This window comes from Urocitellus parryii, chromosome 6 (assembly GCF_045843805.1).
Source record: "Urocitellus parryii isolate mUroPar1 chromosome 6, mUroPar1.hap1, whole genome shotgun sequence".
NCBI lineage: Eukaryota > Metazoa > Chordata > Mammalia > Rodentia > Sciuridae > Urocitellus > Urocitellus parryii.
In genome coordinates this window covers 182,247,338-182,270,630 of record NC_135536.1, presented here as the reverse complement: position 1 = coordinate 182,270,630, position 23,293 = coordinate 182,247,338, and the positions used below count along the sequence as shown (strand labels likewise).

The 23,293-nt window shown below is 39.8% G+C and overlaps 1 protein-coding gene across 6 annotated transcripts in view; it reads left to right on the top strand.

Annotated features, from left to right (window-relative positions):
- Window positions 1-23,293, top strand: part of Zhx3 (zinc fingers and homeoboxes 3) — a 130,223-nt gene that overhangs the window by 12,427 nt on the left and 94,503 nt on the right. For 4 of the 6 annotated variants that reach the window (XM_077799397.1, XM_077799395.1, XM_077799396.1 and 1 more), the window contains exon 1: window positions 567-647. The exons of 1 other annotated variant lie outside the window; for it this stretch is intronic. The gene's annotated coding sequence lies outside the window, so the exon portion shown is untranslated. Of the gene's footprint in view, window positions 1-566; window positions 648-1,219; window positions 1,260-23,293 lie in introns of those variants that run through there. One more of the 6 variants, XM_026383149.2, reaches the window with a different exon arrangement.

The following is a 23,293-nucleotide window of genomic DNA, read 5'->3' as shown; positions in this document are numbered from 1 at the left end:
GTGGGGTAAAAGGAAGACCAATTACCAGGGGACGTTTATTGGGAAACATTGCACTGGAAAGAGCGAGGGCGGACATGGTCTAGGGCCCCTGCCCAGTCCACACCCTTTTGAAAGCGTAGCCTCGCTTGGCCTTCCTTAGGTGGTCCTCTGGAAAGACCAGGATGTGGAGCACAAAAGCCGGGAACCTCTGAGGCCCGGGCATCCGCCCCCACCCCCTCCCCCCGCGTCTCTCGCTTCTCCAGCCTCCACAGGGCCAAGAGCGGGGCAGGCGTCCGCGCATGCGCCCGGGGTAAGGTCCGCTTCCCGCGACGTCAGGGGGCTCGCGCCCGCTCGAAAGCCCCACCCCCTTGACGCCTGAGGAGACCTGGGCGGGGGGCACCGGACCACGCCCCCAACCGAATCGAGCGGGGCCGAGTGAAGCCGAACGTCTCCGAGCGCCGCCGAGCCGAGCCGAGCCGAGTGGCCCGGAGTCGGTTGGTGCAGCTGCGTCCCCGCCGCTCAGCAGTCCGCGGCTCAGGCGTCGCCGCCGCCGCTGCCGCCTCCGCGGGGCCTGCGCCGGCCGCCCGCCCGCCTGCCGGGAGGGAGGGAGGCCCGCAGCGCCGGGAGTGCGGCCCGGCCGCCGCCGTCGCCGCCGCCGCCGCTGCCAGGTGAGCGTCCGCCGCGGCCCGCCGACCCCGTGTGCCCCGGCGACTGTCAGTACCCGGTGTCTGTGTGTTTCTCTGCCTGTCAGCCTCTGTGTCCGCGCGAGCTCCTTCCCGCCAGGCCTGGCCCCAGCCCGGCCCGCAGGCTAGGTCAGCCCCCTCCGCCCGCTGCCCCCTGTCTTTCTGTCAGCCGCCAGCACCCCCATGCTGGGAGGCTCCGCCCCTTCCCCCCGAAGCCCCGCCCTCGCCCATCTGTCATCACTCCCGGCTCCAGGCTCTGGCGCCCTGGGGTCCCTGGGGTCATTGTGGTCCCAAGGGCCACACAATTGCGAAAGGAGCAGAATGGTTGGTGGCGGGTAAGTGGGGTGTCCGCGGGGGCGCGCCTGGCGGTGTGAGAGTGCATGTCTGAGCGCCGCTTGTTTCCACTCCCGTGGGTCGCTGCCCGCTGCTGGGCTGGACAGCCCATGCCTCTGGTGTAAAGAGCATCAGCTCCGCCAGGGAAGGCAGCTGAGCCGGGGCACCAACCACTCGGGGTACAGTAGAATCTTGAACCCTGGGCTGTTGTTTCCCCACGTAAAACACTACACGTGGATCCCAGGTTCCCGGATGCCGTGAGTGGTATGTGAGCAGAGTTTGCGGCTTGTTAAGTTTGGGATTTCATTCAGAGAAACCTGTTGGAAGTGATTGAGGAGTGGGTGGGATGTGGGGCTCAGGTGGAAGTGAGAGCTTGAGTCATTTTGAGTTGCATGGTTTGCATTTCTGCCTTGCAAAAAACTGTTATGGACTGGGCAGGGGCGGGGTGGTGTTTTTATTTATGTCCTGTGAACGCTAGTATATATTTGTAAATGTTTATTCATGAGGCATCCACACATTTTCAATTTAAAAATGGATTACGGCGGTTTCCATTTATATACATGTTCTTGTACGTTGTTATCTTGAGGTTCTTTATTTGTGGTAACTTAGTATTGCAGTATTTCAAAACTAAGAGAAAAATGCGTCCTAAAACAATTGGTATTTTGCCGAATAATTCTCAGCCAAAAGCGCACTTCATTAGCTGGAACAACTTATTTGGGCTTAATTTGTTTCTAAGAGACGTACAGTGGAAAAATCCAAAACCAGCAAAATAGTATCAAAGCGACTTAGAAAATGAATGAAAAGGGCCTTTTTGTTGCTGTCTTGGAAAGATGATATCAAAGTTGTTTTAGGGGACAGAGCTACTATGTAATGATAAATATTAACTAAGTTGGTTTTGTGACCTTGATACATTGAGCTACTCGATTTGTGCAGTGGTTCATGATAGGCAAACATTGCATGGGAAGTGTGGTAGTTTTGGGAAAAAATGTTCTCTGTGTTGTTTTTGGTTTTGTTTTTTATATACTGAAGTAAGATTTCAGACTAGGACAGTCTCATGGTGAAGTAGGTTTTTTTTTAAAGGTAACATTAAAAGTTACAAAATAATTCATATTTAAGACAGAAAACTTGGGGCTGGGGATGTGGCTCAAGCGGTAGCGCGCTCGCCTGGCGTGCGTGCGGCCCGGGTTCGATCCTCAGCACCACATACAAACAAGGATGTTGTGTCCGCCGAGAACTAAAAAAAAAAATAAATAAAAAAAAAAAAAAAAAAAAAAAAAAGAAAAACGAAAATGTAAGAAAAACTCTGTAACCTCAAAAACCACAATATTTATGTTTTTAGTTTTGTTCCCATGTGTACATATTCTTTTCTTGCAAAAAACGCTATCAGACTATAAGAATTTTATTGTATGCTTTGCCCCCTTTCACTTATAAATAGATTATGAGTCTTGGTTTTATGAGTAGGAACTTGTGTTCCCTTTTAAAAAAGTAAGTCTGGTTGTGTCAGTTCTCTGCTTAGAGCCCTCTAACAGCTTCTTATCTTAAAATCTGAAGTCCTTTCTGTTGCCTACTAGGCTACCTCTTGGTTCTGACTTCCAGCCTTGCCAGACTGATGTCTCTGCTGTTCCTTTAAAACTTCAAGCAACTCCTGTCTCAATGCCTTTGCATTTTCTTGTCCTTTTGCTGAGAACTTTGGTCACTGGATATTATCATGATTGACTCCCTTATTACTTCAGGTCTCTGCTCAAATGTAATCTTGCTGTATAAAATATATCTCACCCCCTGTCCTCTCTTGCTGTGCTTTATTTACAGTCACTTATTTGTTTGTTGGTTTATTCTCTCTCTCCCTCATCAACCCAGAAAAGTGAGATTTTTTTTTTTCACTGATGTATTTTCAGGGCCCAGACCTATACCTGGCCTTTTGTAGGTACTTACTATATGCTGAATGAATGAATGTTCATTATCCATCCATTCACATGACCTTGCTGCAGGTCTAGATAGCTATATCATTAGTCTCTTTAAAAGTCCCAACATTTTTCTCCTTTCCATATCTGAGAATTATTTTACAAAGTGAGGTTTATTATATTAAAAAGAGTTATAGTCTTGATTTAACTTAAACAATTAAGGGAAGGAACATTTTTGGCAAATGTGACTGGGTTTCTTTTTTATTCATTATCCCCTGTGTCACACTGGGAATCTTTGTAAAGTATAAGGTGTCCCAGTTATGTTTACAGCTGTGATTTCAACTTGGTTGTTCTAAGTAATAGTATAAGCCTCAAAAGCAGAGTGGGCTTTTTGTGTCAGCAGATACCCAGAGATATAATTATAGGTTTAATGTGTTTTTATTTGGGGAATAGCTGTTATATTTACTTATTTTCTTGGCAGTTCTATCCTTTTCATCTCCCTGCTTATCAGTTTTTGGCTGGCTAGCAGGTACACTTACTTTTTTTATTTAACTTTTTTTTTTTTATTGTTGGTCGTTCAAAACATTACATAGTTCTTAATACATCATATTTCACAGTTTGATTCAATTTATTTAACTTTTAAAGTAAATCCTTGACCTTTTGAGCATTTTACATCTCATGTGCCTTTTAACTGTTTGAAAGTAACATTTCATCTTTCAGGATGAAACAACATCTGTAGTAAAACATACAATTGAATTTTTAGTTATAATTTATAATTATAAGGGTGGGAAAACTATCTTGAGGCAGAATTTTTACAGAGAAGATATAATGTGAGCTTTTTAGAGGTTTGAACTTTAGGTGGACTACTTTTAGTGAGTTTTTGAGAGGAAAAAAAAAGGTGTTTTGTTTTTAAGGATCCTAGTCCAGAGACCTTCAAGACCTTTTTTTTTTTTTTTTTTCCTTATGTTCTAAATATACAAGAATGGTGAGGGAGGGTAGAATACTAAAAGAAATTTTCATTCTTTTTAAAAGCCTAAAGGGATTGTGTTAGGAATTTATTTTTGTTCCGTAGGCATTTGTTGAACATGTATTTGGGCAACTCTGTTTCGTGTGGGTTGCTTAATCGTGTTCAGTTTTAGATTATCAGCCTGCTTTCTTATTCTTTTTTCAGTTCCTTCACTTCTTTCATATTCTGTCTGATCTTATCCAGTCCCAGGATGTTAATACCCTCTGGATGCAGATGACTCCCTCTGCTTTGCCTCCTGCCCTTTCTCTGGTTCTAGACTTGTATTTTCAGCTATGAGGCCTTCTTGTTGTCTCTGCTTCCTGCCTCACTGTTTTCTCAATCTTCACATGTTCAGTATTGATCTCTTAACCTCTCTCTCAAATTTGTATTCATCATTCTTGACCACTCATATCTGTCTCCCCACCAGCCTTCCCTGACTCAGTGTCATTTCTCAACATTCATTGTTCAGGTCAGGTACCTGAAAGTTGTCCTTACTTCTTTTTTCTTTTTTTCCATGTTTTTTTTTTTTTTTAATTGGCACATTATAGTTGTACATGATAGTGGGACTTTTTGTTATATATTTGTATATGTACACAATTTAACAATATGATCTGGCAAATATTATTTCCCAGTATTTCCCCTTTCCCTTCTCTCCTCCCTTTACTGGTCCCTTTCCTCTACTCCACTGATCTCCCTTCAATTTTCTTGAGGGGCTGGGGATGTGGCTCAAGCGGTAGCGAGCTCGCCTGGCACGCGTGCGGCCCGGGTTCGATCCTCAGCACCACATACCAACAAAGATGTTGTGTCCGCCGAGAACTAACTAACTAAATAAATATTGAAAAATTCTCTCTCTCTCTCTCTCTCTCTCTCTCTCTCTCCTCTCACTCTCTCTTTAAAAAAAAAAATGCTTTTAAAAAAAAAATTTTCTTGAGATCCTTCTACTCTACCTTTTTCTTCCTTTTTTCTCTTTAGCTTCCACATATGAGAGAAAACATATGACCCTTGACTTTCTGAGTTTGGCTTATTTCACTTAACATAATGTTCTCAAGTTTTATCCATTTTCCTGAAAATGACACAATTTAATTTTTGATGGCTGAATAAAAGTCCATTGTGTGTATATATAGCATTATATCATTTGTTGATGTAGTTGTCCTTCATTCTTCCTCTTTCTCCATCCCATGTTGAGTCCACCACATGGCCTGTCAGCCTAGCCACCAGAATATTACAGATCCTTCATTCCTCTTCTTCCTAAATCAGCCACCCTCTTCTTTTGGCTGGATAAAGGCAGTCACCTCCTAGTTGGTTTCCCAGCTTCATTCTTACTTTCTTTCTAGCACATTCTCTCATGGCAGCCAGAGTAATCCTACTAAAAAGTAAGATCATGCCACCTCCCTACTTAGTGGCTTCTCACTTTCCTTAGAGTCATATCCACACTTACTCTTGAGGCCCCCACACCCTCTCCCTCTCCCAACCCCTGCTTACTGACACCATGCTTGTCAAGTTGAGTACTGTCAATTTGTTGAATATGCCAAATTCTCTTCCTTTTTTGTGTACCCTCTGCCTGGCATTCTTCTCCCCACCCTTGTCATAGAAAGACCCTTTTCAAACATCCACTCAGCTGAAGTGTCTAGTCCTCAAGGTGGCCTTCCCTGATTATCCCTTCATTATCCATTAGTACACATGCAGTTCCTGCTTTTAAGTTCATAAAAATTCCAAATATTTTATTTATATGTTTGTTGCTTTCCTTAAGTGGTGAACTCTCCCAACAGACTACAAAATTTATGAGTACAGGGACATCCTTACTTTGGTTATGGCACAGCCCTGGCACCCACTGCTCTGCCTAGAATCCAGTATTTTTACAGGTGCTCAAACATTTTGAATATTAATTGTTATAGCAGCTAACCATTTTTTGAGACTTACTGTATACCAGATCCACTATTAAATGTACTCTCACATTATGTCTAAACCTTTGGGAGAATTCAAAAGGTGGTGATGATAATTACATTACCATTTCTATTTCTGAGTTGAGAAAGTAGAGTTTAGAGTAGTTAGGACTTTTTAAAAATATTTATTTTTTAGTTGTTGGTGGACACAATATCTTTATTTCATTTTTATGTGGTGCTGAGGTTTGAACCCAGTGCCTCACATGTGCTAGGCAAGCTCTCTATTACTGAACCACATTCCCAGCCCAAGTTAGGACATTTTTAAAGCATATAGCTAAGAATGTAGTGGTGTTAGGATTTTAAAGCACATGACCTGATCTTTGGACTATCCCTATTATTCATCACTGCCTTCTGGTACAAATATAGGAATGAATGTGAGATATGCTGTGATATTAATGGGTCCTCATGTTTGTTTTTAAGCATGTATGGGGACTTTGAAAAAATAAGAATGCTTGCTTTAAAGAGCAAAACTTATGGAAAGTTTTCCTTAATAGCCATTATGTCAAAGCACATAGGTTAGTTTGCTTTCAGGCTCGTTTTAATTTTCTTTGCCACTTTCTAGCTGCTAGTCCTTGGAAAAATTACTTGTTTGTTTTTTTCAATTGCAAATTGAAAAAAAAACTTATCTTTCAAGATCATTCTAAGGAGCAGAATTATACACACACAAAAAAAGACACACTATTTTATTTTTTTCTAGAAAGATACCACCATCATACTGTTTACTTCAGGAATGCTCACCACCAGGGTGCTTACGTCAGATAACCATGTGAACAGGGTCCTGGTTCAGACATGACAGACTTGGCAGTTCTTGTGATGGAATACCGGCACAGTCGAATTTTCTGGTGGGATGACTTATGAGCATGTGCCAGTCTGGTGGCTTGTCATCCCTGTGAAATAGAGGGGAGATTATCTGCTAAGAATAAGTAGGAATAGGTCAGAGGAAAAATGAGAAATTTTGATGAACCATTGATGTCAGGAAGAGGAAGACAGTGTCTCTGATATCCAGGCAATATTCAGGACTCTATTGGGAGACTATGGACTGATTGGAACATCTGGTTTTAGGAGCAAAAAAGGCATATATTTGGATTGAACCAAAGTTGGGGTTTGCTAGGGATGACTGGCAGAAGGACAGTGGGTCAGAAAACAGAGTATTTTTCAAGGAGTGATTAACATGATAGATGGGGTGTAGGCTAAATAAGGAGGAGAAGAGGACCAGTGGTGTTGATGAAGTCAAGGAATGGGTGTATTGGAGTGATGGAGTAATTGGATATGGTCAGAGAGGGATATGTGAGTGGAAGATTTCAGAATTGGAGCAGTTAATTACTGGGCATGGCAGACTTCTACATTTCACCACAGACCTGAACCACTGAAATGAAATGAACTCAGTGAAGAACACTAAAATGATGAAGTCAGATAACTGAGTGACCAGAGTGTTGTTTGGGTCATCCTTGTGGTCAGAGAAGCCATCAGAAGGATGGCAAGATGTTTGGGGTAAAGAAAAAGAAGGTGGGCCAGTTCTTTGGCAAATTAGGTGGGGTCAGAGGTCCTGGCAATGGAGAGAGGTATTACAGCCAGTCTGTAAGATTCTCAGAGGATTGAGGGTTTTGCCTGAAGGAAATGGAAAAGCATGACCTGTACGATTTATGGTTGCCAGGTCTGTCTGGAATAAGTTGACCTTGGCCCAGTTTCATTATGCTTCTGAAGGAATCCCAATTCAAGTGGGCAATACTGGTGGCATGTAGAACTGTTTCTAAACTGTGATGAAAGTCATCTGAGGGTGTGTTAAAAATAAAGATTCCAGGATCTATCTCGGGGCCCCACTGAACTAGAATCTCTAAAGAGAGGAGTCTGAGAATATATATTTAACACCCTCCTCCACATACACTCATTTGGTACTTCTTTTATAATTAGGTAAGTTTGGGGAATATGTCTGTAGTGATTAAGAACATAGGATCTGGAAGCCAACTGCCTGGGTTTGAAGGAGGTGAGACTGGTGGGAGTAAGCCTTCATGCATCATTCTTAGTAGCCTGGCTCTCCAGGTCCATCTGATACCAGAAGTAATGACTCATCACTCATTGGTTAACAATAGGGATACATTCTGAGAAATGAGTTGTTAGGTGATTTTGTCATTATATGAACATGATACAGTGTGCTTACACAAATCTAGATGGTACAACCTAACACAGACATAGCCTATTGCTTGGAGGCACAAACCTACCCCATATATTACTGTACTGAATATTATAGGCAGTTGTAAAACAGGAAAATATCTAAACATAGGAAAAAATACAGTAAAAATACTAGGTGGTAAGAATTTTCAGTTCCATTGTTTTCTTATGGGACTGTCATCATATAGTGTGGTCCATTTTTTATTAAAACATCAGTATGCACCATGTGACTGTCTAGTAATATGCTGGTGGTAAACAGAAAACCAGAATGATAATGGAATGTATATAGTCTGGATATGAGGTTAGAAATTGAGGGAAGATAGAGTTCCAAGTGATGTTAGTGAGGCTTTTGTGGGAAAGGAATAGTCTGCCAAGTTGGCAGTCCCATTGAATACTCATCTATCTCATTCCTGAGCACCTTTGTCAGGGATGGTTGGTGATATGCACAAGAGCTCTTTGGATGGGGCCATGGTAACCTAAAGGACATAGCTGCTGCCTGTCTCTCTTGTCTTAGCATGGCAAAGCACAGAGAAATTGACAGAGCCTGTGAAGCCATGTACAGAGTTGCTCTTCCTGCTCCGGGCCTCTGTATGCCTGATTCCCGAGCTTGGCCTGCTGCTTCAAAGGTGCATCTTCCTGCCATAGAGTGAATTCTCTCTCACTGATGTGTGTTCTTCTGGATGAGTCCTCACTCCCTTGGCAGGCCCATTTCTTGCCAAGATTCCTTAGTTAACAATGGCTAGAACATGAGGCCATCCTTACAAATGGTCATTGTTATGCCTAAGACCTTGCATTCAGTTTTTCCTTTCCTATGTTAAGGCTCTATTTTCACTCCCATTCGATTCAATTCTTCAATTTTCCAGGAAGCTGAAAACCCACAAGTTGTCTTTTGTGCTGAAATGGGGCCTAGCCCAGATTTGTGATCTCCTTGAAAATCAACATATGTGGTTTAAAAAAGATGACATTTCTTTCTATTTATTCCTGATAATGTTAATAGAATTTGAAAAGCCAAGATATTTGTTAATGTTATATGTCCCATTTTACCATACAAAGGACTAGAATGAATTCTCTTGGAGGGGCTTTAGTGTTGTAGGGGTTACACTAAACCTCAATAGAAAGCAAATCAGATACTGTCCTTCTCTGGTCTAATAGCACAGTCTGTTGACCCGTAGCTAGGGAGCCATCATAGATTTGTTGAGTGAGTATAGGTCTGGGGACAGAAAACCTTGGTGTCTTTGCTTACTTTTGCCTTTTTTCAATTATATGAATTTAGGCATTTGCCTCTATTTCCTGTCACTTGAAATGAGAGGTATTTTTCCTGATTTATAACATTTTTATGATACTTAGATGAGACTGCATACAAAAGAATTTGAAAAGGTCAAGTTCTTATATATGCAAATATAGTTGAGGATAGTCAACCTTAACTTTTTTTGCAGGAATAGCTAATGGAGAGTTTCTACTACCCTGTAGTTAATGCCACAGTGTTTCCACATACAGTCTAAATACCATTAATATTCTACTAATTCTAATGCTTATTAATACTAAATAAGAAAACCAGATAGTTTTGGGTGCCTAGGGATACTTAGTCATCACTATAGAAATGAAAATTTAACACATAACTGTTCTTATTTCACAAAACAATTATTCTGGATACATGGTATATAAACAGAACCAGTACAAAAATCGATGTAATTTGGATAATCTAACACATGCCATAGTATTATAGTACAAATATTAATGTGGGCAATAATTGTCCTGAAAGAAAATGTATTCTTTGTAAATTGAAGGTGATATTTATACTTTTTGCAGGTTTTGAACTACAAGGTTCTTTTCTGGTTTTGATCTTTTGTTGTTTTTATGATTCCTCTTACCTATATATCACTAAAGAACTAAGATATTTCACTGTAGGTATTTTCTCTAGCAACCAAGACAAGACCCTTGCTCTTTTAAAATCTCAGTGTACTTGTAAAATGTGACCTTTTCTTTGCCATGTCAATTTCACAGGGTTGTTGAGACATTCAAAGAAATTATTGGAACAGATGTGCTTCTATCTGTGTGGATGGTCTTCAGTCAATTATAGGTGTTGTGGTCATGTAAATCTGACAAGGGCTGTGTCTTGATTTATAACATAATCCTTGTTCAAGTCCTAATTTTTCCCTATCATGATTTAGTGCCTCATCCATCCTGTCATCCCATTTCATTTAAGAGCATCTCATTTTATGCCACAGTGGCCATAAGTCAAAACTGACTGAGCTTCTGTGGTGTGTCATGCCTGTCTGTGCAAGATGCTGGGTCAGAGGGTGAGACCTTGTCTCCAGGGATGTCTGTTCAAGTGGGGGATGAGTCTAAGACTGTAACACCAATTCTTGCCTGAATTTATAGCTGCTGACCTGCCCTACAAATTTCAGATTTGTCAGCCCCTACAATTGCATGAGTCATTTCCTTAACATAAACTTTTTTGGGTTTGTATGTACGTGTGTGTGTGTGAGTGAGTGTATATATTTGTACACACATGAGCACAAACACACACTTACACATATTGGTGTGTTTCATATTGGTTTTGTTTCTCTGGAGAATGCTGACTGATACAGTACTCAATCAGTGTTTTCATTGTCACTGTATAAGGGATATATATATATATATAGATAGATAGATAGATAGATAGATAGATAGATAGATAGATATAGATATGGTGCTCATTGTGGTTTTAACTATGATGAGTTTGAGATACCTATGGAATCTGGGTTTAAATACTAGCAGGTAAACATTGCCAGGACATGGAGGGCTCACATGAGTGGTTTGGACAGGAGATATATCAGTGTAGGAGTCACTTGTGTGCAGTTGCCAGTTGAAGCTATGTTTGAGGTGTGATTTCAAACAGAGAGATCTGAATATATAAGGTAAGAGGAAGTATAAGAATAAAACCTCAGGATACATCAATATTTAGGGGGAAGTGAAGGAAGAAGCCTTAAAAGGAGACCAAAAAGGCGTAGACACACACAGGAGGAGGATCAGGAGAGTGGGGACATGGAAATCAAGGCAGAGGGAAATTTCTAGGAGGAGGGGTACCAGCAGTGTCAAGTGCCATAAAAAATAAGATAAATGTTCAAAATTATCCAGAAATTTAGCTCCCAGGAGGTATTGTTAGAGGTGACTGTTTCAGTGTCCCACATTACAGTAGATGGAAGAAAATTGTGATGATGAAGTGGAGATGTGTGTTTACTGCTGCTGCTTCTTGAAGGAGCCTAGCCAAGAAGTATGAGGATAAGAAAGGGCAGTGGACTTCCTGAGGAAAGGATGAGAGACCAAGGAAAGGAAGATTTAGAGACCAAGAAAAGAAAGATCCAGAATAAAGGAAAACATGTTTTATCCCTAGCACTGAGAAAAAAAAGAAGGTAGCAGATTCAAGGTAAATGATTGAGAAGTATCTCTGCCTTGGATGCGGTGACATGCTTAAAAGGACGGCCAGTAGCACTGCCAGAGGAGGTATGCCTTTTCCATTTGATGGTGTGGGAAGAGATAAGGCTACTTGGGGACACAGAGAACTCTATAGAAGGTAAGGGGTTGGAAGTTTTACTCTCGAAAAAGCTGTTTTCTTTGTGAAGTGAACTTTTGGCACCAACTGATAGCTGGGGGAGTGGTACAGTAAGGTCTTTGAAGACAGTGGAAAGGTATCAATTACAGCTGTGGAGCTAGGAAGTGGGAGTCGATTCTTGTTCCCCATTATTTATCGGATGAAAGCTGTATTACACAGTCTGGTGATTATAAAGACCTCCATATTTTTTTTTAAATCTGTCTGCCCACACTACCTACCCTTGTTTCATTCCAGCATTTTTGGACTTCAGGCAAGAGTTTCTCTTATGTAGCACTAAAATGTGGCTGTGAGAGACCAGATGCTGTAGCAAAAATACCACAGACTGAGTCGGGAGTCCTGTGGCCCAGTTTTGGCTTCTCCATTTAGTAGCAACTTATATCTCTAAGTCTGTTTCTTCATTTTGTGAATAATTTATAGAATAACATCAGTAAGTGATGATGAAGTGTCAAATGAGAAAACATTTTAATGTTCTTTGAAGAGGATAAGTAATATATAACTAATATATAAACACAGGTATTGTCATAAAGCCATGTCTAATCCTAGCTCTCTCTCTATATATATATTTAAAATTTTTGGTACTGGGGATTGAACCCTGGGGGGACTTTACCACAGAGCTACATCTCTAGTCTGTCTGTCTTTCTTTCTTTCTTTCTTTCTTTCTTTCTTTCTTTCTTTCTTTCTTTCTTTCTTTCTTTCTTTCTTTCTTTCTTTCTTTCTTGACAGGTTCTTACTGAGTAGCTGAGGGTCTCACTGAGTTGTTGAGTCTGGCATCCAATTTGTGATTCTTCTGCCTCAGCCTCCTGAGTCACTGGGATTACAGGCATGTGCCACTGTGTCCAGCATTTCCTACCCCTTCTCTCCTGCTGTCTAAATTCAGCCTGTATTGCATAGAGAAACACTAGCTACTATAATAGACAAACCCTGCTGAAATCTAAGAGGCCTAAAATAGCAGACACTTCCATGCTTGTTTATAATCCAATCAACTGGGGTAGAGAAGACCTAGTTTGATGGATCTCTGCTGTCTTCAAACCATGGTTTCTAAGGTTGCTCTGGGTGTCAATGCTGGGCAGCAGGATGGGGTAAGAGATTGAGAATGGAAGGTTGTGTGGGAGGCTTTTATATACCAGGCCTAGGAAGGGAGCTAGTGAATACGGCTACAGGATAGATGGTTACTAGATGAGAGATGAATTTGGATGTGTTTGTATATTCTCAAAGAGCAGTAGAATCCAGGAAGAGTGAAGCAGGACCTGTGCAGCTTCAGGGTGAAATGGAGAAGGCACTCTTTGTGCCTCGATGGCCAGGGATTGGGAAGAGCCTAGGACTGGTAAAGGCAAGTGATGTCTGAGGTGGAAGAGGGGTCACAGGTTAGGGAAGATGTGGGTGAGAACTATGGCCTTTACCTCCCTTCCGAGGTGAGCTTTCTAACAGTAGTGGAGGTAGATGCCATTTACCTTTTTTAAGAAAAATGATGAGGTAGTGTCTTGACAAAGGCCATATAATAGGCAGTAAAAAAATGATCAAGGGCCTATGTGTTTGGACATCAAAGTCCCGGGTGATGAGAGCCAGAAAATATCCTACCTGGAAGGCTGGAAAACCAGGATTCTGAAGGAGTTGAATTGAACCCCTGGGCATCAGGTGAAAGAGGACCTTTATGATGACCTGCTCCTTTGTAGGAAATTGTCCTTTGGCTGCTTGGTGGGACAGCAAGAAAGGAGCATTTCTAGGCAGAGGGAATAGCTTAAGAAGGATTCTAATGCAGAAATGTGCTTAGAAGGTTTAAGGACTGAAAGAAGGCCAAGATGGTCATAATAATCAGGAGGGAGAGGTGATGAGAAGATGCAAAAGAGTAAAGTAGGACCTAGATCATCCAAGAACTTACACACCATGGCAGGGGTTGGATTTTATCCTAAGGGCAGCAGGAAGCTATTGTGCCTTTTGTGTGGGAGGTAAAATGGTCTGATTTATAATTTTAAAAGAAGAAGGACCAATTGTATGAAGAGTGGGTGGAGGGGAGGCTAGAGTGTAAATTGAATGTAGGGGGTGAGGTGAAAGGAAGAATTCAAGAGAATACGAGAATCTGGAGCTCAGAGCAGAAGTTCAGACTGGAAAATAAAATTTGATCCTGTGTTTCCTGTTAGCTCACTCCCTGTTCTAAGCCAAGCTTTCTGTGAGTAGCCTTATCCATGCTCTCTACTTCCTCACCTCCTGCAGTTCAACCCTCTGTGCTCTGGCCTCTGTCATTGCCACTTCCCTGAAATGTCTTGGGCAAAGGGCATCCAAGGTCCTTTGTGGTTTAGCTAAGACTAGGCCTTTCACTCTTGCCTGACTTGACTTGCATCCATTTACCTGTGAGCCATTCCAGCTTTGAAATGCTTTCCTCCTTAGCTCTTCTGTCTCTATGATTTTTTTTCTGGTCATCAAGTCCTCAGGCCAACCCTGAAATATCAGCATTCTCCAGGCTTCTTACCTTAATCCTCTTGGGTTTTCTCTGTGTCCCTCTGTAGAGAATGAATCCTCTCTCTTCTTCGTGAGGCCAACACCCACTTGCCTTTCCAGCTTCATTGCAGGTGCCCCCTCCTCCAGAAAGCCTTCCCTGACCCTTTAGACTGTGAGAGATGCCACTTCTCCTCCTTTTCCACTTCTCCTGGAGCATAAATGGACACCTTTGTGATAGCATTTAACACCTTGTTTACGTCTTTGTTTCCCCAGCTAATAGTGCTTGAAGGATAGAGTTACAACAAAACATTTGGTAATCTAGGACAAAGAGTGCTTTCTGTAGTTCAGGTGAAAGCCACACTCTATCCTGAAGGCATCGACACCTGATTGTATATCTTTTAACAGAGCATTCATTTCTCACAGGGTCTGAAGGCTGGAATTCAAGTATAATGTCTTCTGTGAACAGAATTAATTTAACTCAAAATAATGAGTAATCGTCTTCATCTTCTGAAAGGAAATAAAATGATTTTAAGAATCTGAATTGCTTCCCAAGAGCTTCTAAAGACCTGCCTTTCTTGTCTGGTAATTTGGATCTCCACTCCCCTCACTCCCATTCCAAAGCCTGTTACATGTGTCTCATATTTAGTGATTTCACAATTCTGGGTTTGACTTTACAATTGTCTCCATGGTGAAGAGCACTAATGTTCTCCTGTGCTGCATTGTGATAGCTGTGGAGGGCAGTGCGGAGGCTGAAGGAAAGATGAGCTTCTGCTTTTGTCTCCTTCCCTCCTGCTGACCAGCTCACAGTGGTGAAGAAAAAGGAAGAGAGTTGTAGAGCCTGTGCAGTATACATTTAGGTACATGAGTTACATGTTTGGATTTTCAGTAAGGTTTGTGATGGCTGATGCCACTAAACTCTCATGCTTGTCTTTCAGCTCTTTTTCTACTCTTTTGAATCCTTTTTTTTTTTCTTTCAGTTCTAAACCTACTCTGTCTTTTTTGGCAGGCAGAACAAAGAAAATAAAATGTTGAATCACTTTCTTCCCAGTGACTGTGATTTTCAGAATTTCTCGTTTTTTTTTTTTTTTTAATGTTTAATTTTGTGAGCCTAACAGTAAAAAAGTAATGATGTCTTTGACTAAATGAAATTCTAAGCATCATTACTCAAAATAATGCGTCAGATTGTACTTTTGCATTCTTAATGTAGTATTGGGTGATTATTTTTAAGAAAATTGTTTGTTACAATTATCATAACTAGAATACCTCTCAAATGGAATAAGAATACTGATGTGTATGTATTAGTGGACTAAGTTTGAGCCTTCATATTGCTCTCTTGAGGGGTTACTGCTATCTTATGAAGAATTCTGGTACATATAAGCTGCATTCTGTCGATTCCCACTTACGTTTACTTCTGGTGTCCAAACAAGACATTAGGATTGCAGGTGCTCAGATAGGGAATGACCGTAGAAGTTTCCAATGTGTCTACTGGTGATATGCCAATTCCTCTTCTCAAATGGAGAACCTTTTAGTTAGCTCAAGAACATTCTTTCTTAAAGGAAATAACAGTCTTGGGACTTTTGACCCACTGGATATGCAGAGTTGAGTCTTTTGCACCATATACAATATGTACAATCCTTCAAATACCTACAGAAAGGTGTCATCATCCCTTTTATCTCAAGTCCTTCTTTCAGGCTCAGAATCCCTGGTTTCTTCAGATGTAATTTTTTTTCTTTATTCTATGTATTGTGCTTCTAATAGGTTATCCTAAGGTTTCTTTAGCTTTTTCTGGTGGCTCAATCCCTTGTTGAATTTACTCTTGATTGAAACCCACCCTTACTGAACTCCACTCAGCCTAGGTTTTCAAATGTCTATTTAACAGTATATTTTTATCAGTGTTTTTCTAGCATAGTTTTCCAGTTATGTTTTGATACATTTAGTAATATTGTAATATATTTCCAAACAAAGGTTTTTAACTCCTGGGGTGCCAAAAATGCCAGTAAAGCCCTAACATTTGATTTCTTGCTAGAGGAGACTTAGCCAACTTCAGCTGGATCTGATGACGAGATATCATTGAACTCTTACAGCGAGCCAGTTGCTATGCCAAGGATGGTCACACATGTCATCAATAGTAGTATAACTGACCTCATTTTAATGAGGAAGAAATGGAGGCATAGAAAGGTTGGGAGTTATTCTACATTTTATACAGCATGAGCTCTTAATATGTTGCTACATTGCTTCTTATATCTAGCTTCTGGGTAAAACTCCGTACAACTCCCTTCTCTTGTGATATACTCTTACAGAGAGTATTTAGCTCTCTGGTTTTTAAAATTAAAACATAATTTTAAAAAGTCAAATTGGGTGATTCCTTTTAACTTACAGGGACACATAGAAGAGCCCTCTCTGTACATGGTGGGTACCGACAGAGCTAAGATCTTTAGCTCTCTTTAGTAAAAAGGATTAAATCTCTGAGTTCTTTGGTCCTGGGATTACTAGGGCCACCCCAGAAAGTCCATCTTACACGAGAAAAAGTCTGCAACATCATGGTAGGGGAGATTAAACTAGGACGAATATTCCCTTTAACTTGTCTTTGGGAAACTTTGAGCACAAAATGGGAGAGAGTACTGCTGTTGTAGTTGCCTGTTTTCAGTTCTGGCTTTTTCTTCCACATTTGTCCTCAGTGGGCCTCAGTTTCCTCACTTCTTCTGTGAGTTAGGAGCAAGGGCAAGGTATGGGGGTTGGTTATCCGCATCCTTTTGCACTCCGTCAGAGGTTAAAATAGCACTAGCCCTTTTGTTTTGGAGAATCTACTCTTGTGCTGTTTCCAGACATTTTGCTTCAAACAGTTGGCACTGTTAGAGGATGGGGCATTTGGGAAGCTTCTGTGTTTCCCTTTCCCAGTCCCTAAAAGATTGTGCATTGAGCGCCATTTTGAGAGAAAGCTGGGTCTTGTTGACTGAAACTGGACTAAAGATTTAAAATATGGTGATGGCCCTGAGGGTTTAGAGAAAGGTGGGGAGTTCATCTGGAAAATATTAGACATAAGAACCATGCAATTTCAAAAGGGAAGAACTCGAGTGTGTGTAGATTATTTTCATATTGTGGATGTGGAGAATTCGAACCCAGAGCTTTTGGTCTTGAGTCACCTCAGTGCTAGTGATCTTGCTGGTGACAGATAATAGTTAGATATTACTCATATCTTTCACTATAACCCATGCCAGAAAGCTACATTTCATGGTGTTGCTGGGAGAACAGGGGCGGACTGTAACAGAGCTGCAGTATATTTTTTTCTTCACATCTGTGAACTTGAGAAGAAGGAAAAAGAAGAGGGAAAAAAACTCAACTTGGCATGAGTGATGTGAAGTGAGATCAAATAAGGTGAAAAGCAAAACAGAGTCCCGAAATTTAGTTTTCTTTTTACTCAAAGTTCATGGGCGGCTGCTGAACAAAGTCCTTTTTAGCTTCCACAAATGTTAAGCACTTTTCATAACATGAATGTCATTATCTTTACTTTTGGTTGTTTATAAACTTAAAGAGCTTTATAAAGGACAAAGACTCAATTGAACATAAAATCAAACTGTCACCTTGTCATTTCTTGCTAATGTATAAACTCTGGTACTTAAAATGAGTTATAATCATTTTGGATCCTGATAACATTCATTATAAAAACATTTATTGAATAGTCAATAGAAAGTAGAAATTTTAAATAAAAATGAATCCTAACATGCCAGAAAAGAAACTTCAAATTTTTGTTTTTTTCATAATTTATGTTCATATACATGATTTTTATTTTTATTTCATTTATTTCTTGTGGCACTGGGGTGGAACCCAGGGCCTCATGCATGCTAGGCAAGCATCTGCCATTGAGTTACATTTCCCACTCTTGTTTTTTTTTTTTGTTGTTGTTTGTTTGTTTGAGACAGTGTCTTGCTAAATTGCCCAGGCTGGTCTTGAACTTGAAATCTTTCTCCCTCAGCATCCTGGGTTCATAGGTGTGCACCATCATGCCTAGATGACATGTATGATTTTTACATGTCTGTACGAGTTCGTGGGGACTTTTTTTTACTTATTAAGTATTTTTCCTTATTGCTATATAACCTGAACAATTATTTATAAGAGCTTATTAATTGATCTTAAACATTCTCCTGCTTATTGGATATTATGTTTTATTATTACTACTCTGCTTCATTCCATAAAAAGTATTGGTTGTTTTGTTGAACATTCAAGTGGTTTATATACTATGTTTCTTTATAAATATTATTTATTTGTATCTTCAGACATCTAGTTCCCCTACCTTTTTTTCTCTTGTTCTTTCTGGATGTTGGAAGGGAATTGTTATTTTTTTAGCATAATTTCAGGAGTAGGATGATGAACAACTCTGAAGCTACATCAAGGAGTGTGAAAATAGTAGCTTTAGAGGGGTAATGGTACAATTGAAATGAGTCATTTGGCAGAGTTGCTTAAAATGTTAATGTGGATTTTTATTCAATCTTAGGTTTTAAAAAACATTGCTAAAAGGGAAATTAGATATCATTTACATACATACACAAAATTTAGTGGATACACTAAGTTGTGGTTAGTTTTAAAAAATTTTTCTAAGCTAAATTAAATGTAATATAATGCTAAACAAATCTTATATTAATGATATTGGTCCTAATTATTCTCTAACCCTGTAGTATTTGCATTGTCCTGCTAGTTCCCTCTCTTAACCCATCCTTCCCAGCTCTAGGGAGCCCAGGCAACACTATCTGTTAACTCTGGTACAAAGCTGTAGTCCTCTGGGCAGAAGAGGCTTCCTTGTATGTTGCGCATGTCTGTCTGCTCACTGGCCATTGGCCGTAGTTCTGTTTTCTGGAACAACAGACAGATTTCTTCCACTGGGCAGGAAACATCAGAAAATCAAAGAGCAGTTCTGATTTTTTACTCTCCATGTCCTTAGCTCCTGGCATAGTGCCTGGCACATAGCAGATGCTCACAAACACATTTGTAGAATGAAATGTCTTGAAAGAGTCCTTCAAATGTGTGAACACTATGATAATGTCCCCACTTAATCACTACTTCTTCTGGTTTAATGTCCTCCAGTTCAGGTACTGTCCTCATGATAGAATCTCCTGATCCCTTTACCTCCTTGTCCCTCCCCATTGCTTGTGGCCACAGTTTGCTGTCAGTTGCTTTTAGAATATATAGCTAGATTTATAGCCATTTCTTCAGAAGTTGTCTAATTCACAGTAATGTATTCAAGTATGCATTACTTTTTTTAAAAGTAGATCCAATGTTGCTTTTATAAAATATATATATAATTTTATAAAATATATGTAATTTTTTTTTTCATGATCTTTTGAAAAGCTAAGTCCCCTCCAAGAGGTGTTTGTGCAGTTGTTTCCTTCTAGATTAGTGTTAACTTGGGATTTGATGAGGGCTTTTAAGTATTCTCATGTTAATTGTGAGTTAAAAATGAGGAACAGGAGGGCTGGGGTTGTGGCTCAGTGGTATAGCAATTGCTTAGCATGTGTGAGGCCCTGGGTTCGATTCTCAGCACCACATATAAATAAGTAAAATAAACATATTGTGTCCAACTATAACTAAAAAATAAATATTGAAAAAAATGAGGAACAGGTGAGTCCCAAGGAGAAGCACTATAGAAACCTCTTTCCAATTTGACACTAATCCATGCTTTTCAAACTGTGATGTGCCTACATATTGCCTGGGAATTTGGTTACAAGATAGATTCTGATTCAGTGGTCTGGATGCCACCTGAGATTCTACCTTCTGACAAGTTCTCTCTTAGGTTATGTTAATGGTTTGGGTCTCCTGAATCATAATTTAAGTAGCAAGGCAGAGTTTTGGGGTAAAGTTGTTCCTGAGTGTAAATCCTTCAGTGCTTTAGAACCTACCTATGCTGAATTCATCAGTGCCCTCAGCTGATAGAATGTGATGTGGGTCCTTGCCCATATTCCAACATTCATCTCCCATCTCACTAGGGAAATGAAAACAAGAGCAATGTTGTTTTGCTAGCTTTTAAGTGAGTGTGTTGAGTGTGTACCTCTCTGTGCATGTTTAGTTGGACCCTTGGTTCTAGTCAGACTAGCCGTTACTCAGTGTATTTGGTATATTTTCAAGTTGCTTGTCATTTGGACACTGAGTGCTCATCATTTGAGTTATTAATCTGATATACTTTCATATACCAGAAAGTTAGTCAAATAGACACTAAACACATTTTTTAAAAACACTGGTTATAAAATATATTGTTACCAATAAAATTCTTTTAAAAGAAATGTTATGGAGCATTCAGATTTTTTTAATCTATTAGAATTTGGATAAAACAGATGCATTATTAAAATTACATTCTTTTTAAAAAATATTTTTTAGTTTTTTAGGTGGACACAATATCTTTATTTTACATTTATGTGGTGCTGAGGATTGAACCCAGTGCCTCATGCATGCTAAACGAGCACTCTACCACTGAGCCACAATCCCAGCCCTAAAGTTACATTCTTTTTTTTTTTTTTTAAGAGGGAATTTTTAATATTTATTTTTAGTTTTCGGCGGACACAACATCTTTGTTTGTATGTGGTGTTGAGGATCGAACCCGGGCCGCACACATGCCAGGCGAGTACACTACCGCTTGAGCCACATCCCCAGCCCAAAGTTACATTCTTAAACTGACACTCAGCCCTTGACTAGATTAGTGAATGAGTTCTGTAGAACACAGGATAAGAGTGGGGAGAGGTCAGGAGCACTTGATGAATGACCCCTTTCTTTAGGCTTTTAATCTTTTAACTTAAAAATTCTTTTACCTTTCTACAGGCAGATAACACTGTAACCAAGACTTTTTGGATCATTTAAAAGAATAATTGTTGTCAAGATTTATTTTTTATTTTTATTTTTTAGTATTTATTTTTTTAGTTGTAGTTGGACATAATACCTTTGTTTTAATTATTTATCTTTATGTGGTGCTGAGGATCAAACCCAGGGCCTCACACATGCAAGGTGAGCCCTCTGCTGCTGAGCCACAACCCCACCCTGTTGTCATGATTTAGATAAAGCATTTATACTTGCTTGCTTTGTAGCGCTCATTGTGACTTGATTAATGGGCATCTTTCTATATTAAAGATTCCTAACTTTGTAAGAATGATGTCTTATTTCCTCAAAGCCTTAGGATGAATAAGAAGTATTGAAAGAGAAGTTTTGCTTTGAGCCATTTTATAGCTGTAAGGGTGGGGGCCTTCTGAGCTCAAAAGTCTGTATTTATAGTTTGACTAGCATTACTCCTTCCCAGACTGGACCTTTCCGGTGCAGTGTTCTTGGGGAAGGTTGGGGTGGATATGGTCACTCTCAAAGTTTACTCTTTTTTTTTTTTTTTAAGAAGAGAGAGGGGGAGAGAGAGAGAGGGAGGGAGAGAGAGAGAGAGAGGGAGGGAGGAGAGAGAATTTTTAATATTTATTTTTTAGCAGACACAACATCTTTGTTTGTATGTGGTGCTGAGAATCGAACCCGGGCCGCACACATGACAGGCGAGCGCGCTACCGCTTGAGCCACATCCCCAGCCCTCAAAGTTTACTCTTACCTTGCAATTTATAGCTGGGTTTTTGCAATTATGACATATACACAGTCATAATCCCTTAAATTTTACCTGTGTAGGCCACATTTTCTTTTATTAGATGTGCCCACCACCCTGGAAGCTCTTCTGCCCACTGTATGTTAAAAAAGCCTCACACTCTGTCCCCTCAGAGTCCATAAAGCCCTGAATTCCTTATTTGAAGATATGGTAGGCAGTGACATTACTGCTGGAGTTTGCTCATTCATTTCCTCCCTTTCCATGATGGGTTGTTTTTCATGGTCACCCAGGTTATGTGTTTCACTGTTCTTTATGCTGGTCACATGCAAGTGCAGCTACAGCAGCAATAATGCTATCCCTTTAATATCTTCTTTATTATAGTAATTTTCAAATATGAATTATGAATCTCCATGAACTTACCATGAAACTACAACAATCTCAATATCTATCTTAGCTTGTTTCATTCACTTCCTACTCAGCTTTATTCTTCTCCTCAACCATCACCATACGTGCGTCCCCCTTCACTCTGTCTCCCAGTCTTTTGAAGCAAATCCCAGATATTCCATCATTTCATCCATAGTACTTAATTATGTAAGATAACAAAATATTCTAAAATTGTTTTGTGTTGAAATATAATAAATAAAAATCAACATAAGCATAGAGCCTGGTGAATTTTCATAATTCAAGTGATTTGATATAAGCAACACCCAGATCAAGAAGCAGGACAGTACTAAATCTCTTTTGATGAATTATTGAGGCTTTTACTATATTTACAATATTTACACTATATTTACAATATTAATATTTAATTTATATACTATATTTACAATATTAATATTTAATTTTACTATATTTACAATTTAATTAGACAAACAGAAGTAAATTTTTATTTCAAATCTATAAAACAGCTGTACTATAACCCTGCTTAAAAAAATTCTCAACAAATTCCAAAGTATTAGTCTCATTGGGTTGAGTACTTCATTGCCATGGATTAAAATGTTCAAGTAATTCTAACTTCTAAATCCTAGAGAGTATCTTTCAAAACATATCACGAAAGTTGAATCCTATAACTAGACATTAAATTAGGAAATCCCAGAGTAGAAAAATGTAATAACAAAAACACAGCCTCAACACTAATAGTAATGCGACTGCTCTATTTACTGTGAAAACTAAGCGACGATGCCCACATTCAATCCAGGTTGAAAAATGAATGACTTGAATGTATTGAAATGTTTGAATTGTAGAACTTTTAAAAACCAACTATAGTGCTATTAACATATTCCCAGATAGCAATAGTTGTTGATAGAATTTAATAGTCTATATTAATTTTCTCCATTGCTCTTTTTCTTAGATGCATGCCTTACTTTTTTCTTTTGTGGTACTGGGGATTAAACCCAGGGGCATGTTACTACTGAGCTATATTCTGAGCCCTTTTTAATTTTTTATTTTGAGATGGAGTTTCACTTGTGATCCTCCTGCCTCAGCCTTCTAAGTAGCTGGGATTACAGACATGTGTTACCACTCCTGACTTTATGGTACTGGGGATTGAACCCAGGGGTGCTTAACCCCGGAGCCACATCTGCAGCCCTTTTAAAAATATTGTATTAGAGACAGGGTCTTGCTGAGTTGCTAAATGCCTTATTGCTGAGACTGGCTTTGAACTTGTGACTCTCCTGCCCCAGCCTCCTGAGCC